Source organism: Pleurodeles waltl, chromosome 7 (genome assembly GCF_031143425.1).
Source record: "Pleurodeles waltl isolate 20211129_DDA chromosome 7, aPleWal1.hap1.20221129, whole genome shotgun sequence".
Classification (NCBI taxonomy): Eukaryota; Metazoa; Chordata; class Amphibia; order Caudata; family Salamandridae; genus Pleurodeles; species Pleurodeles waltl.
The window spans coordinates 614,917,387-614,931,788 of NC_090446.1; the positions used below are offsets into that span (position 1 = coordinate 614,917,387).

Sequence of the window (14,402 nt, forward strand, 5' to 3'; positions counted from 1 at the left end):
TAACACGACAGAAGATATCCAAATTACAAAAAGATATCAAGCGATTTAGTAGGGAGAAAGTCTATCCTTACACAAAACAAGATTTTCAATCGGTAGGAACTTCTGATACTTCCGATGACTCGGACAGTTCACTACATAGACCTCGGGGCTCACATCCCAGCTCCAGTTCGGATGAATGGAGCAGTGATGAAGGCCGAAAATCTTATCAGAATCGTCAGGTCCCATTAATGAATATGACACCGAATTTCCCATACCATCAATTTCCTATGTGGCAACAACCGCCATACCCATTTTTCCAACCGCAACCCCAGTTTGGTTTCAATCCTTTTTTAGGGAGAGGCCGGGGCAGAGGCAGAGGCAGAAACAAAAGAAGAGGCAGGAACGTGCACTGGGCCCAGGAAGAACCACAAATGGTGACCAGGAGCCGCAGTGCGACACCAACAAACAATCCTTAGTGGTTAACCTGTCTGGCACCATACTATCTCCCTCTGAACTGTCAGTTTTGGAAAAGGGCTTAGGTTTTGTACCTACCCCAAAAGAAGACCAGTTCCGGCTAAATTGCGAAATTTCAGCAATGTTTAGGAAGGTACGTTTACACTTCTTCTTTAAGGATCGTATCCCCTCGATACCCCTGGGTGATACGAATTTAAGGAATCCGTCATCCTTCATGCCTCCGTCCACTTCTGTTCCAACAGAAGTTCTAACCTTTGAGAAGGCGATACGGCATGAATTACAGCATCTTTTACCTACTCGTCCTTTTCAGAATATGTCTAGATTAGAAAGAACAGCCATTAGTTCTTTATCTTCGAATCCTGACATTACCATCAAACCTGCGGATAAAGGAGGTGCTATTGTGATACTCGATACCACCTTCTATAGACAAGAATGCCTGAGACTCCTAAGTGATGATACATACTACGAACCTATTAATGTTGATCCTACAGCCCGCCTTCAACACATCATTCGTGGAATGATTAGCGAAGCAGAATTAGCAGGTTGGATCACACAACAGGAAGCCAAATTCCTTGACACCAAAGAACCTAGGGTGCCATACTTCTACTGTCTCCCCAAAATTCATAAGGGCACCCCCCCCTCCAGGCCGACCGATTGTATCAGGGATAGGATCCCTGTTGGAACCTCTCTCTAAATTTTGCGATTTCTTCTTTAAACCTATTGTACAACAAACTTCCACTTTCCTAAAAGACACTAAGGATACTCTCGTCCTTTTAGATCACATTAACACTACAGGCTTAACGGATATGTTAATTTGTCTTGACGTTGAAGCCCTATATACTAACATACCCCAGGAAGCTACACTTACAGCAGTACAAGACACATTGATGTCCACTCCCTGGACTCGCAATACCCCCATCAGTTTTATAATGCAATGTGCGAGCCTGGCCCTTAAAGAAAATTTCTTCCAATTTGAAGATAACTTATATCACCAGGTACAAGGTACATCTATGGGCAGCACTTTTGCACCGAGTCTGGCTTGTCTGTATATGTACACCTTCGAACAAAACAACATACTGGTTCCTACTCAACCCTTCTTTTCCAACATCAGACTGTGGCGTCGTTATATTGACGACATACTAGTGGTTTGGAAAGGAGATGTGGATCAAGTTAAAGCCTTCATCCAGTGGATTAATACTCTTGATGTGCATCTTCGCTTCAGTGCTGAATATTCTGACAAAGAAGTTTCCTTTTTAGATCTACGGATCATACTTACAGATGGAGTACTACATTCATCCATCTTTCACAAACCCACTGACAGGAATAGTCTCCTGCTCTACGACAGTCACCACCCTAAATCCTTAAGGAACAATCTTCCATTCGGCCAATTCTTAAGGACAAGACGTAACTGTTCTGATTTGGCTGATTTTCATACACAGGCAGATATTTTGAGTCAAAAACTTAAAGAGCGGAACTATCCCAACTCTGTTATAAAACAGGCTAAGAAGAGAACTAAGAATATCCCAAGGGATACATTGCTAGCCACCAATGTCCGAGAACCACTAACCAAACTGAGATGTGTCACTACCTTTACTCCTCTGAGTAACCGTGTCAAGAAGGTCATTTTGAGACACTGGAGTATCCTGAACAGTTCGGGAGAATCCCTAGAACGTCCTCTTTTTGCTTTCAAAAGAACTCAAAACATTAGAGATTTACTAGTCCATACCAGACCTGTTGTGCCAAAACCTAGAGAATTGATAAAGACACGTTGGCTGGGGGTCAGGGGACATCATCCTTGTGGTGGGTGTAATGTTTGTTCACTTACCACTACCACCCAAGAATTAGATTTGGGAGAACCCTATACCTGGCAGTTAAGGATACATACCAATTGCCGTACTAAGAATTGTATCTACATGATCACTTGCCCGTGTAAACTACGATACATAGGGATGACCACTAGGATGATCAAGATTCGGATAAATGAACATCGCAGTACTATTAGATGTCAGAGGTCCTCCACAAAATTGACGAAACATTACATTGATTTACATCACACCCCTAATGATCTCAGGTGGGTTATACTTGAGACCATCAGAGACCAAAGAGAATCCACAAACCGCCTTTTTGAAAAAGAGCAACGTTGGGTCTATCGACTTAAGACACATATTATAGGACTTAATGATGACATACCATGGACAGACTTTGTGCATCGATCATGATTAAGGAATCTCTTGACCAGGTTTAAGTACACTCACTACTGGTTGTGGCTATTCCATCTCTTTCCATAGATTTTATGCTTATTTAAGTCTGAGCAATTTGCCTCTTAATCCCATTCTTTTTTTTTTTTTTCCGATACATATATTTGAGCCTTAGTTCTGTGTCTTTTAAATTGGTTTTCTGTAACACTAAGATGGCCGACCCCTTTCTTCCTTTTTTTTTTGGGGGCTTACATGATGGAGTCCCTCTTTAATTTCTATCCCACTGCTGGACCTAACACAAGATGGCCACCATTTCTGTCCTCTTTCTATGCTGAGGCTTGAAGATATATAGCCCAGCCTACCGGGTGCTCTTTCCTATTCCAGGAACACCGAGACGGGGCAGGTGATGCCGCAAACTTCGGACAGGTCCCAAGTAAGTGGATGGTAATATTGTTGGGTGTTTAGATGGGAATCCTTAGGATCATTTCACGTTACTTTGGGAAAAGGCAGTTATATACCCTTTGATTTGGTCCTTTGTTGTTTACACGCATTTCCCACCACGAACACTCGTGTGTAGACACTGCCGCTGCATACTTGGCTACAGCGTTTTTGAGCACGTTATATATACTTATACATATATGTGTCTATGACATTCCTTATATATGCTGTCAACATCTGCAATCAGCACACCACGTATTTTACGTTTATTTGATGTTTTCTCAGCTAAGTGAACTTTAAAAACCTGGTCAGTCAGAATATGTGTACCATCCTGCTACATTTGATTATGGGACACGTGAATGTTTGGCAAACGCTATATCCCTCAACTTCCCGATATTACTGTTTTTGTCTTTCTCCCTGAATACAATCTGATAATTGAACTCACGCATTTAGCTCAGTAGGACCTCCGTTACTTGGTGCTTTACCTGATGCGGCCCATCCACTAGTATGAGGAGGGTAAGCATTTATTTCATCATTATTTTCACATTGATTTACACGTTGATCCACAGTGGGCATACTTCACCTATGTGTGGATTTGCACAGAGCACATTGCTGTTGATATTGTGCATGTGAATAATGTGTTATTCTTTTTGTTTGTTATTCTTCTCATTTCAGGTCCCTGCATTGTACTAATATTCCTTATTATAGGTTATATTTACACATAGGATTAGGTAGTTTAGGTCCTGAAGAATCGCGTTAGATCCATAGGACATCAATAGCGAGAAACATGTTGACCTTCTGGTGAATCGTACAGGGGATCCTGTGCGTACAATTCCTAACCTCAAATTGAGTGAGGAAGTGAATAATATTTTGGGGAGCGTAGACCTTGTTCTTTTCTCTCCCCGCTCTTTGGTTTTAATCATGACAGTGGTTGGATTATTTAATAAAATTTGCCTAACCTCTAGTTATTTTTAAATAGAATTTTTCCAATCCTATACCCTATTCTTTCTAAACCGGGCATATATCTCAAAAGATCTCCGGCAAAGAGCCCCCCTTGAGGGGCCCGTCAGGCATTGCAGCGCCGGCCTGACGTGGAGCAAAGCCCGAGGATGAAGCATGTCACCTTTGGTGAGTGAGGGCTCTTGTTCCAAAATAATTAATTTTCCAGGGACCTGGCTTTCTTTCTTCTTTCTTCTCTCTTTTTTACGATCTTTTCCTTAGATCAGGACCCAATGTGGTTTTCCTGATTATACTTACGTTGTGGAACTGTGTATACCTTGTTTTTGTACATGTATTGGGAGCTCTATACACAGGACCAGGATTTTTCTATCCAAATCTCCCTTTTTCCAAACCCCTCTTTTAGTTGGTTTTTGATGATTTAGTACAGCTGTTGAGCTGTGGGGTATTCTATATATATCACCCAGTAGAAATCTATTTGAGGTGATCATGGCTGAACTACAGGGTCTCAGCTTTGATGATGATATGGTACAAGCCATTCTCCAAACTCCTTCTATTTTGGGGAATGATAATAGCGGTCCTTCGGGCGTGTCTAAGGAAGACTGGGTCAAATTATCAGCCCTGAAGAAAGAGTTTATAAAAACAGTACTTCATGGGACAATTATGACCGAATATCTTAGGGCTAACATCTCACCTCATGGTTTGATTGTTACCAATGTTCCCAGGATCTTTTTACAAGATTTACAATTCCGTACTGATTGGGCACAAATTTCTTGGAAGTGTACCCGTGATTGGTTGATTCTAATCATTAACACTTCAAAACGTTTGGCTGATTCGATCACCATTCAGATCTCTATGATTGAAACCTCCATAAAGACTACAATACAACTGTCCCAGTTTAAAACTCGTTTGGCAGAGATGAACTCAGATTTGAATGAGATTAAAGAACAACTAACACGACAGAAGATATCCAAATTACAAAAAGATATCAAGCGATTTAGTAGGGAGAAAGTCTATCCTTACACAAAACAAGATTTTCAATCGGTAGGAACTTCTGATACTTCCGATGACTCGGACAGTTCACTACATAGACCTCGGGGCTCACATCCCAGCTCCAGTTCGGATGAATGGAGCAGTGATGAAGGCCGAAAATCTTATCAGAATCGTCAGGTCCCATTAATGAATATGACACCGAATTTCCCATACCATCAATTTCCGATGTGGCAACAACCGCCATACCCATTTTTCCAACCGCAACCCCAGTTTGGTTTCAATCCTTTTTTAGGGAGAGGCCGGGGCAGAGGCAGAGGCAGAAACAAAAGAAGAGGCAGGAACGTGCACTGGGCCCAGGAAGAACCACAAATGGTGACCAGGAGCCGCAGTGCGACACCAACAAACAATCCTTAGTGGTTAACCTGTCTGGCACCATACTATCTCCCTCTGAACTGTCAGTTTTGGAAAAGGGCTTAGGTTTTGTACCTACCCCAAAAGAAGACCAGTTCCGGCTAAATTGCGAAATTTCAGCAATGTTTAGGAAGGTACGTTTACACTTCTTCTTTAAGGATCGTATCCCCTCGATACCCCTGGGTGATACGAATTTAAGGAATCCGTCATCCTTCATGCCTCCGTCCACTTCTGTTCCAACAGAAGTTCTAACCTTTGAGAAGGCGATACGGCATGAATTACAGCATCTTTTACCTACTCGTCCTTTTCAGAATATGTCTAGATTAGAAAGAACAGCCATTAGTTCTTTATCTTCGAATCCTGACATTACCATCAAACCTGCGGATAAAGGAGGTGCTATTGTGATACTCGATACCACCTTCTATAGACAAGAATGCCTGAGACTCCTAAGTGATGATACATACTACGAACCTATTAATGTTGATCCTACAGCCCGCCTTCAACACATCATTCGTGGAATGATTAGCGAAGCAGAATTAGCAGGTTGGATCACACAACAGGAAGCCAAATTCCTTGACACCAAAGAACCTAGGGTGCCATACTTCTACTGTCTCCCCAAAATTCATAAGGGCACCCCCCCTCCAGGCCGACCGATTGTATCAGGGATAGGATCCCTGTTGGAACCTCTCTCTAAATTTTGCGATTTCTTCTTTAAACCTATTGTACAACAAACTTCCACTTTCCTAAAAGACACTAAGGATACTCTCGTCCTTTTAGATCACATTAACACTACAGGCTTAACGGATATGTTAATTTGTCTTGACGTTGAAGCCCTATATACTAACATACCCCAGGAAGCTACACTTACAGCAGTACAAGACACATTGATGTCCACTCCCTGGACTCGCAATACCCCCATCAGTTTTATAATGCAATGTGCGAGCCTGGCCCTTAAAGAAAATTTCTTCCAATTTGAAGATAACTTATATCACCAGGTACAAGGTACATCTATGGGCAGCACTTTTGCACCGAGTCTGGCTTGTCTGTATATGTACACCTTCGAACAAAACAACATACTGGTTCCTACTCAACCCTTCTTTTCCAACATCAGACTGTGGCGTCGTTATATTGACGACATACTAGTGGTTTGGAAAGGAGATGTGGATCAAGTTAAAGCCTTCATCCAGTGGATTAATACTCTTGATGTGCATCTTCGCTTCAGTGCTGAATATTCTGACAAAGAAGTTTCCTTTTTAGATCTACGGATCATACTTACAGATGGAGTACTACATTCATCCATCTTTCACAAACCCACTGACAGGAATAGTCTCCTGCTCTACGACAGTCACCACCCTAAATCCTTAAGGAACAATCTTCCATTCGGCCAATTCTTAAGGACAAGACGTAACTGTTCTGATTTGGCTGATTTTCATACACAGGCAGATATTTTGAGTCAAAAACTTAAAGAGCGGAACTATCCCAACTCTGTTATAAAACAGGCTAAGAAGAGAACTAAGAATATCCCAAGGGATACATTGCTAGCCACCAATGTCCGAGAACCACTAACCAGACTGACATGTGTCACTACCTTTACTCCTCTGAGTAACCGTGTCAAGAAGGTCATTTTGAGACACTGGAGTATCCTGAACAGTTCGGGAGAATCCCTAGAACGTCCTCTTTTTGCTTTCAAAAGAACTCAAAACATTAGAGATTTACTAGTCCATACCAGACCTGTTGTGCCAAAACCTAGAGAATTGATAAAGACACGTTGGCTGGGGGTCAGGGGACATCATCCTTGTGGTGGGTGTAATGTTTGTTCACTTACCACTACCACCCAAGAATTAGATTTGGGAGAACCCTATACCTGGCAGTTAAGGATACATACCAATTGCCGTACTAAGAATTGTATCTACATGATCACTTGCCCGTGTAAACTACGATACATAGGGATGACCACTAGGATGATCAAGATTCGGATAAATGAACATCGCAGTACTATTAGATGTCAGAGGTCCTCCACAAAATTGACGAAACATTACATTGATTTACATCACACCCCTAATGATCTCAGGTGGGTTATACTTGAGACCATCAGAGACCAAAGAGAATCCACAAACCGCCTTTTTGAAAAAGAGCAACGTTGGGTCTATCGACTTAAGACACATATTATAGGACTTAATGATGACATACCATGGACAGACTTTGTGCATCGATCATGATTAAGGAATCTCTTGACCAGGTTTAAGTACACTCACTACTGGTTGTGGCTATTCCATCTCTTTCCATAGATTTTATGCTTATTTAAGTCTGAGCAATTTGCCTCTTAATCCCATTCTTTTTTTTTTTTTTTTTTTTTTTTCCGATACATATATTTGAGCCTTAGTTCTGTGTCTTTTAAATTGGTTTTCTGTAACACTAAGATGGCCGACCCCTTTCTTCCTGTTTTTTTTGGGGCTTACATGATGGAGTCCCTCTTTAATTTCTATCCCACTGCTGGACCTAACACAAGATGGCCGCCATTTCTGTCCTCTTTCTATGCTGAGGCTTGAAGATATATAGCCCAGCCTACCGGGTGCTCTTTCCTATTCCAGGAACACCGAGACGGGGCAGGTGATGCCGCAAACTTCGGACAGGTCCCAAGTAAGTGGATGGTAATATTGTTGGGTGTTTAGATGGGAATCCTTAGGATCATTTCACGTTACTTTGGGAAAAGGCAGTTATATACCCTTTGATTTGGTCCTTTGTTGTTTACACGCATTTCCCACCACGAACACTCGTGTGTAGACACTGCCGCTGCATACTTGGCTACAGCGTTTTTGAGCACGTTATATATACTTATACATATATGTGTCTATGACATTCCTTATATATGCTGTCAACATCTGCAATCAGCACACCACGTATTTTACGTTTATTTGATGTTTTCTCAGCTAAGTGAACTTTAAAAACCTGGTCAGTCAGAATATGTGTACCATCCTGCTACATTTGATTATGGGACACGTGAATGTTTGGCAAACGCTATATCCCTCAACTTCCCGATATTACTGTTTTTGTCTTTCTCCCTGAATACAATCTGATAATTGAACTCACGCATTTAGCTCAGTAGGACCTCCGTTACTTGGTGCTTTACCTGATGCGGCCCATCCACTAGTATGAGGAGGGTAAGCATTTATTTCATCATTATTTTCACATTGATTTACACGTTGATCCACAGTGGGCATACTTCACCTATGTGTGGATTTGCACAGAGCACATTGCTGTTGATATTGTGCATGTGAATAATGTGTTATTCTTTTTGTTTGTTATTCTTCTCATTTCAGGTCCCTGCATTGTACTAATATTCCTTATTATAGGTTATATTTACACATAGGATTAGGTAGTTTAGGTCCTGAAGAATCGCGTTAGATCCATAGGACATCAATAGCGAGAAACATGTTGACCTTCTGGTGAATCGTACAGGGGATCCTGTGCGTACAATTCCTAACCTCAAATTGAGTGAGGAAGTGAATAATATTTTGGGGAGCGTAGACCTTGTTCTTTTCTCTCCCCGCTCTTTGGTTTTAATCATGACAGTGGTTGGATTATTTAATAAAATTTGCCTAACCTCTAGTTATTTTTAAATAGAATTTTTCCAATCCTATACCCTATTCTTTCTAAACCGGGCATATATCTCAAAAGATCTCCGGCAAAGAGCCCCCCTTGAGGGGCCCGTCAGGCATTGCAGCGCCGGCCTGACGTGGAGCAAAGCCCGAGGATGAAGCATGTCACCTTTGGTGAGTGAGGGCTCTTGTTCCAAAATAATTAATTTTCCAGGGACCTGGCTTTCTTTCTTCTTTCTTCTCTCTTTTTTACGATCTTTTCCTTAGATCAGGACCCAATGTGGTTTTCCTGATTATACTTACGTTGTGGAACTGTGTATACCTTGTTTTTGTACATGTATTGGGAGCTCTATACACAGGACCAGGATTTTTCTATCCAAATCTCCCTTTTTCCAAACCCCTCTTTTAGTTGGTTTTTGAAAAAAAAGTCTTTTTCACATAACCTAAGTGCGTTTCTTTTCACAATTTTAGTGTTTGGCACAACTCGGACGTATGTGGACACATCAAAACGATATATTACAAAACTACCTGTGTTTGGGGGGGAGAGGGCACCTATGTTTTTGGTCCTGGGTGCGGCCTTCATCTAGGGAAACCTACCAAACCCAGACATTTTTTTAAACTAGACACCCCAAGGAGTCCAGGGAGGTGTGGCTTGCGTGGATCCCCCAACATTTTCTTACCCAGACTCCTCTGTAAACCTCAAAATTTGCTTAAAAAAGCATATTTTCCTGACTTTTCTTCGTAGGATCACCGCTCCAGCACAAAATTCCTACTCCCCAGTGTTCCCCTCAGTTTCCTAAGTAAAATGACACCTCACTTATGCGGGTCCTCAAAGCAGAGTCAGTCTAAAGATGTATAAAATAATATGTCCTTATAAACTCGCTGTGCTATCCCCTCTATCTCTACAAGTTTTGGGCCTTATTCTGTTGCAGGCAACTGGCCCACCCACACAAGTGAGGTATCATTTTTACCGGGAGACTTGGGGGAACGCTGGGTGGAAGGAATTTTGTCCCTCCTCTCAGATTCCAGAACTTTCTGTCACCGAAATGTGAGGAAAATGTGTTTCTTTAGCCAAATTTTGAGGTTTGCAAAGGATTCTGGGTAACAGAACCTGGTCAGAGCCCCACAAGTCACCCCATCTTGGATTCCCCTAGGTCTCTAGTTTTAAAAAATGCACAGGTTTGGTAGGTTTCCCTAGGTGCAGGCTGAGCTAGAGGCCAAAATCTACAGGTAGGCACTTTGCAAAAAACTTTTTCTTTCAAAAAATGGGATGTGTCCACGTTGCGTTTTGGGGCGTTTCCTGTCGCGGGCGCTATGCCTACCCACAAAAGTGAGGTATCATTTTTTTCGGGAGACTTGGGGGAACGCTGGGTGGAAGGAAATTTGTGGCTCCTCTCAGATTCCAGAACTTTCTGTCCCCGAAATGTGAGGAAAATGTGTTTTTTTAGCCAACATTTGAGGTTTGCAAAGGATTCTGGGTAACAGAACCTGGTCAGAGCCCCACAAGTCACCCCATCTTGGATTCCCCTAGGTCTCTAGTTTTCAAAAATGCACAGGTTTGGTAGGTTTCCCTAGATGGCGGCTGAGCTAGAGGCCAAAATCTACAGGTAGGCACTTTGCAAAAAACAGCTCTGTTTTCTTTCAAAAAATGGGATGTGTCCACGTTGTGTTTTGGGGCGTTCCTGTCGCGGGCGCTAGGCCTACCCACACAAGTGAGGTATCATTTTTATCGGGAGACTTGGGGGAACGCTGGGTGGAAGGAAATTTGTGGCTCCTCTCAGATTCCAGAACTTTCTTTCACCGAAATGTGAGGAAAATGTGTTTTTTTAGCCAAAATTTGAGGTTTGCAAAGGAGTCTGGGTAACAGAACCTGGTCAGAGCCCCACAAGTCACCCCATCTTGGATTCACCTAGGTCTCTAGTTTTAAAAAATGCACAGGTTTGGTAGGTTTCACTAGGTGCCGGCTGAGCTAGAGGCCAAAATCTACAGGTAGGCACTTTGCAAAAAACAGCTCTGTTTTCTTTCAAACAATGGGATGTGTCCACGTTGCGTTTTGGGGCGGTTCCTGTCGCAGGCGCTAGGCCTACCCACACAAGTGAGGTATCATTTTTTTCGGGAGACTTGGGGGAACGCTGGGTGGAAGGAAATTTGTGGCTCCTCTCAGATTCCAGAACTTTCTGTCACCGAAATGTGAGGAAAATGGGGTTTTTTTTAGCCAAAATTTGAGGTTTGCAAAGGATTCTGGGTAACAGAACCTGGTCAGAGCCCAACAAGTCACCCCATCTTGGATTCCCCTAGGTCTCTAGTTTTCAAAAATGCACAGGTTTGGTAGGTTTCCCTAGGGGCCGGCTGAGCTAGAGGCCAAAATCTACAGGTAGGCACTTTGCAAAAAACAGCTCTGTTTTCTTTCAAACAATGGGATGTGTCCACGTTGCGTTTTGGGGCGGTTCCTGTCGCAGGCGCTAGGCCTACCCACACAAGTGAGGTATCATTATTTTCGGGAGACTTGGGGGAACGCTGGGTGGAAGGAAATTTGTGGCTCCTCTCAGATTCCAGAACTTTCTGTCACCGAAATGTAAGGAAAATGCATTTTGTTTGCCAAAATTTGAGGTTTGCAAAGGATTCTGGGTAACAGAACCTGGTCAGAGCCCCACAAGTCACCCCATCTTGGATTCCCCTACGTCTCTAGTTTTAAAAAATGCACAGGGTTGGTAGGTTTCCCTAGATGCCGGCTGAGCTAGAGGCCAAAATCTACAGGTAGGCACTTTGCAAAAAACAGCTCTGTTTTCTTTCAAAAAATGGGATGTGTCCACGTTGTGTTTTGGGGCGTTTCCTGTCGCGGGCGCTAGGCCTACCCACACAAGTGAGGTATAATTTTTATCGGGAGACTTGGGGGAACGCTGGGTGGAAGGAAATTTGTGGCTCCTCTCAGATTCCAGAACTTTCTTTCACCGAAATGTGAGGAAAATGTGTTTTTTTAGCCATAATTTGAGGTTTGCAAAGGATTCTGGGTAACAGAACCTGGTCAGAGCCCCACAAGTCACCCCATCTTGGATTCCCCTAGGTCTCTAGTTTTAAAAAATGCACAGGTTTGGTAAGTTCACTAGGTGCCGGCTGAGCTAGAGGCCAAAATCTACAGGTAGGCACTTTGCAAAAAACAGCTCTGTTTTCTTTCAAAAAATGGGATGTGTCCACGTTGCGTTTTGGGGCGGTTCCTGTCGCAGGCGCTAGGCCTACCCACACAAGTGAGGTATCATTTGTATCGGGAGACTTGGGGGAACGCTGGGTGGAAGGAAATGTGTGGCTCCTCTCAGATTCCAGAACTTTCTGTCACCGAAATGTGAGGAAAATGTGTTTTTTTAGCCAAATTTTGAGGTTTGCAAAGGATTCTGGGTAACAGAACCTGGTCAGAGCCCCACAAGTCACCCCATCCTGGATTCCCCTAGGTCTCTAGTTTTCAAAAATGCACAGGTTTTGTAGGTTTCCCTAGGTGCAGGCTGAGCTAGAGGCCAAAATCTACAGGTAGGCACTTTGCAAAAAACAGCTCTGTTTTCTGTGATGTGTCCACGTTGTGTTTTGGGGCGTTTCCTGTCGCGGGTGCTAGGCCTACCCACACAAGTGAGGTATCATTTTTATCGGAAGACTTGGGGGAACGCTGGGTGGAAGGAAATTTGTGGCTCCTCTCAGATTCCAGGCAAAAAACAGCTCTGTTTTCTTTCAAAAAATGGGATGTGTCCACGTTGCATTTTGGGGCGTTCCCGGTCGCGGGCGCTAGGCCTACCCACACAAGTGATGTATCATTTTTATCGTGAGACTTGGGGGAACATAGAATAGCAAAACAAGTGTTATTGCCCCTTGTCTTTCTCTACATTTTTCCCTTCCAAATGTAAGACAGTGTGTAAAAAAGACGTCTATTTGAGAAATGCCCTGTAATTCACATGCTAGTATGGGCACCCCGGAATTCAGAGATGTGCAAATAACCACTGCTTCTCAACACCTTATCTTGTGCCCATTTTGGAAATACAAAGGTTTTCTTGATATCTATTTTTTACTCTTTATATTTCAGTAAATGAATTGCTGTATACCCGGTATAGAATGAAAACCCACTGCAGGGTGCAGGTCATTTATTGGTTCTGGGTACCTAGAGTTCTTGATGAACCTACAAGCCCTATATATCCCCGCAACCAGAAGAGTCCAGCAGACGTAACGGTATATTGCTTTCGAAAATCTGACATTGCAGGAAAAAGTTACAGAGTAAAACCTAGAGAAACATTTATGTTTTTTTCACCTCAATTTCAATATTTTTCTTTTTCAGTTGTTATTTTCTGTAGGTAACCCTTGTAGGATCTACACAAATTACCCCTTGCTGAATTCAGAATTTTGTCTACTTTTCAGAAATGTTGCGGTTTCTGGGATCCAGCGTTGGTTTCATGCCCATTTCTGTCACTGACTGGAAGGAGGCTGAAAGCACAAAAAATCGTAAAAATGGGGTATGTCCCAGTAAAATGCCAAAATTGTGTTGAAAAATTGGGTTTTCTGATTCAAGTCTGCCTGTTCCTGAAGGCTGGGAAGCTGGTGATTTTAGCACCACAAACCCTTTGTTAATACCCTTTTCAGGGAAAAAAACACAAGTCTTCTTCTGCAGCCCCTTTTTCCGATTTTTTTGAAAAAAACGAAATTTTCACTGTATTTTGGCTAATTTCTTGGCCTCCTTCTGGGGAACCCACAAAGTCTGGGTACCTCTGGAATCCCTAGGATGTTGGAAAAAAAGGACGCAAATTTGGCGTGGGTAGCTTATGTGAACAAAAAGTTATGAGGGCCTAAGCGCGAGCTGCTCCAAATAGCCAAAAAAAGGCTCGCACAAGAGGGGGAAAAGGCCTGGCAGCGAAGGGGTTAAGAAACCAGAAAAATACCACCAAAATAACATTGTAAAAGAAATCGTTCCGTTATAATGACAATCCCAGAAAAAAAGTTTAACTGATGGATAGACTGAGCTGTGTTTCTGTGAATTAATATTTCTGAAAATCATCTTCACTATTCCCTCTGACTAGAATCTATGGTGACCAAAACAGTCTAAAAGTGGCACAGGCTTGTGATTCGTTGCATAGTACATTCCAACCCAGCATACCATTCTCTGCGAGTTATGGTCGATGTTTACAGTACAATAACTAAGCACGTTTTACCCAACCACTAGATTGTAGGACATACACAGCATGTGAATATATAAAAGATTCATGCTCAAAAACTACATTTCTCAATGCATCCGGACTGCTGTATAAGCAGAAGTAATGTGAGAATGGAGGAAAAGAATACAAAAATTTGAGTTTTGGAGGCCGAGATGCTTATTACATTT

The 14,402-nt window shown here is 42.5% G+C and overlaps 1 protein-coding gene across 2 annotated transcripts in view; it reads right to left on the reverse strand.

Moving 5' to 3' along the window:
- Positions 1-14,402, reverse strand: part of SIMC1 (SUMO interacting motifs containing 1) — a 377,806-nt gene that overhangs the window by 81,060 nt on the left and 282,344 nt on the right. The window lies entirely within an intron of this gene.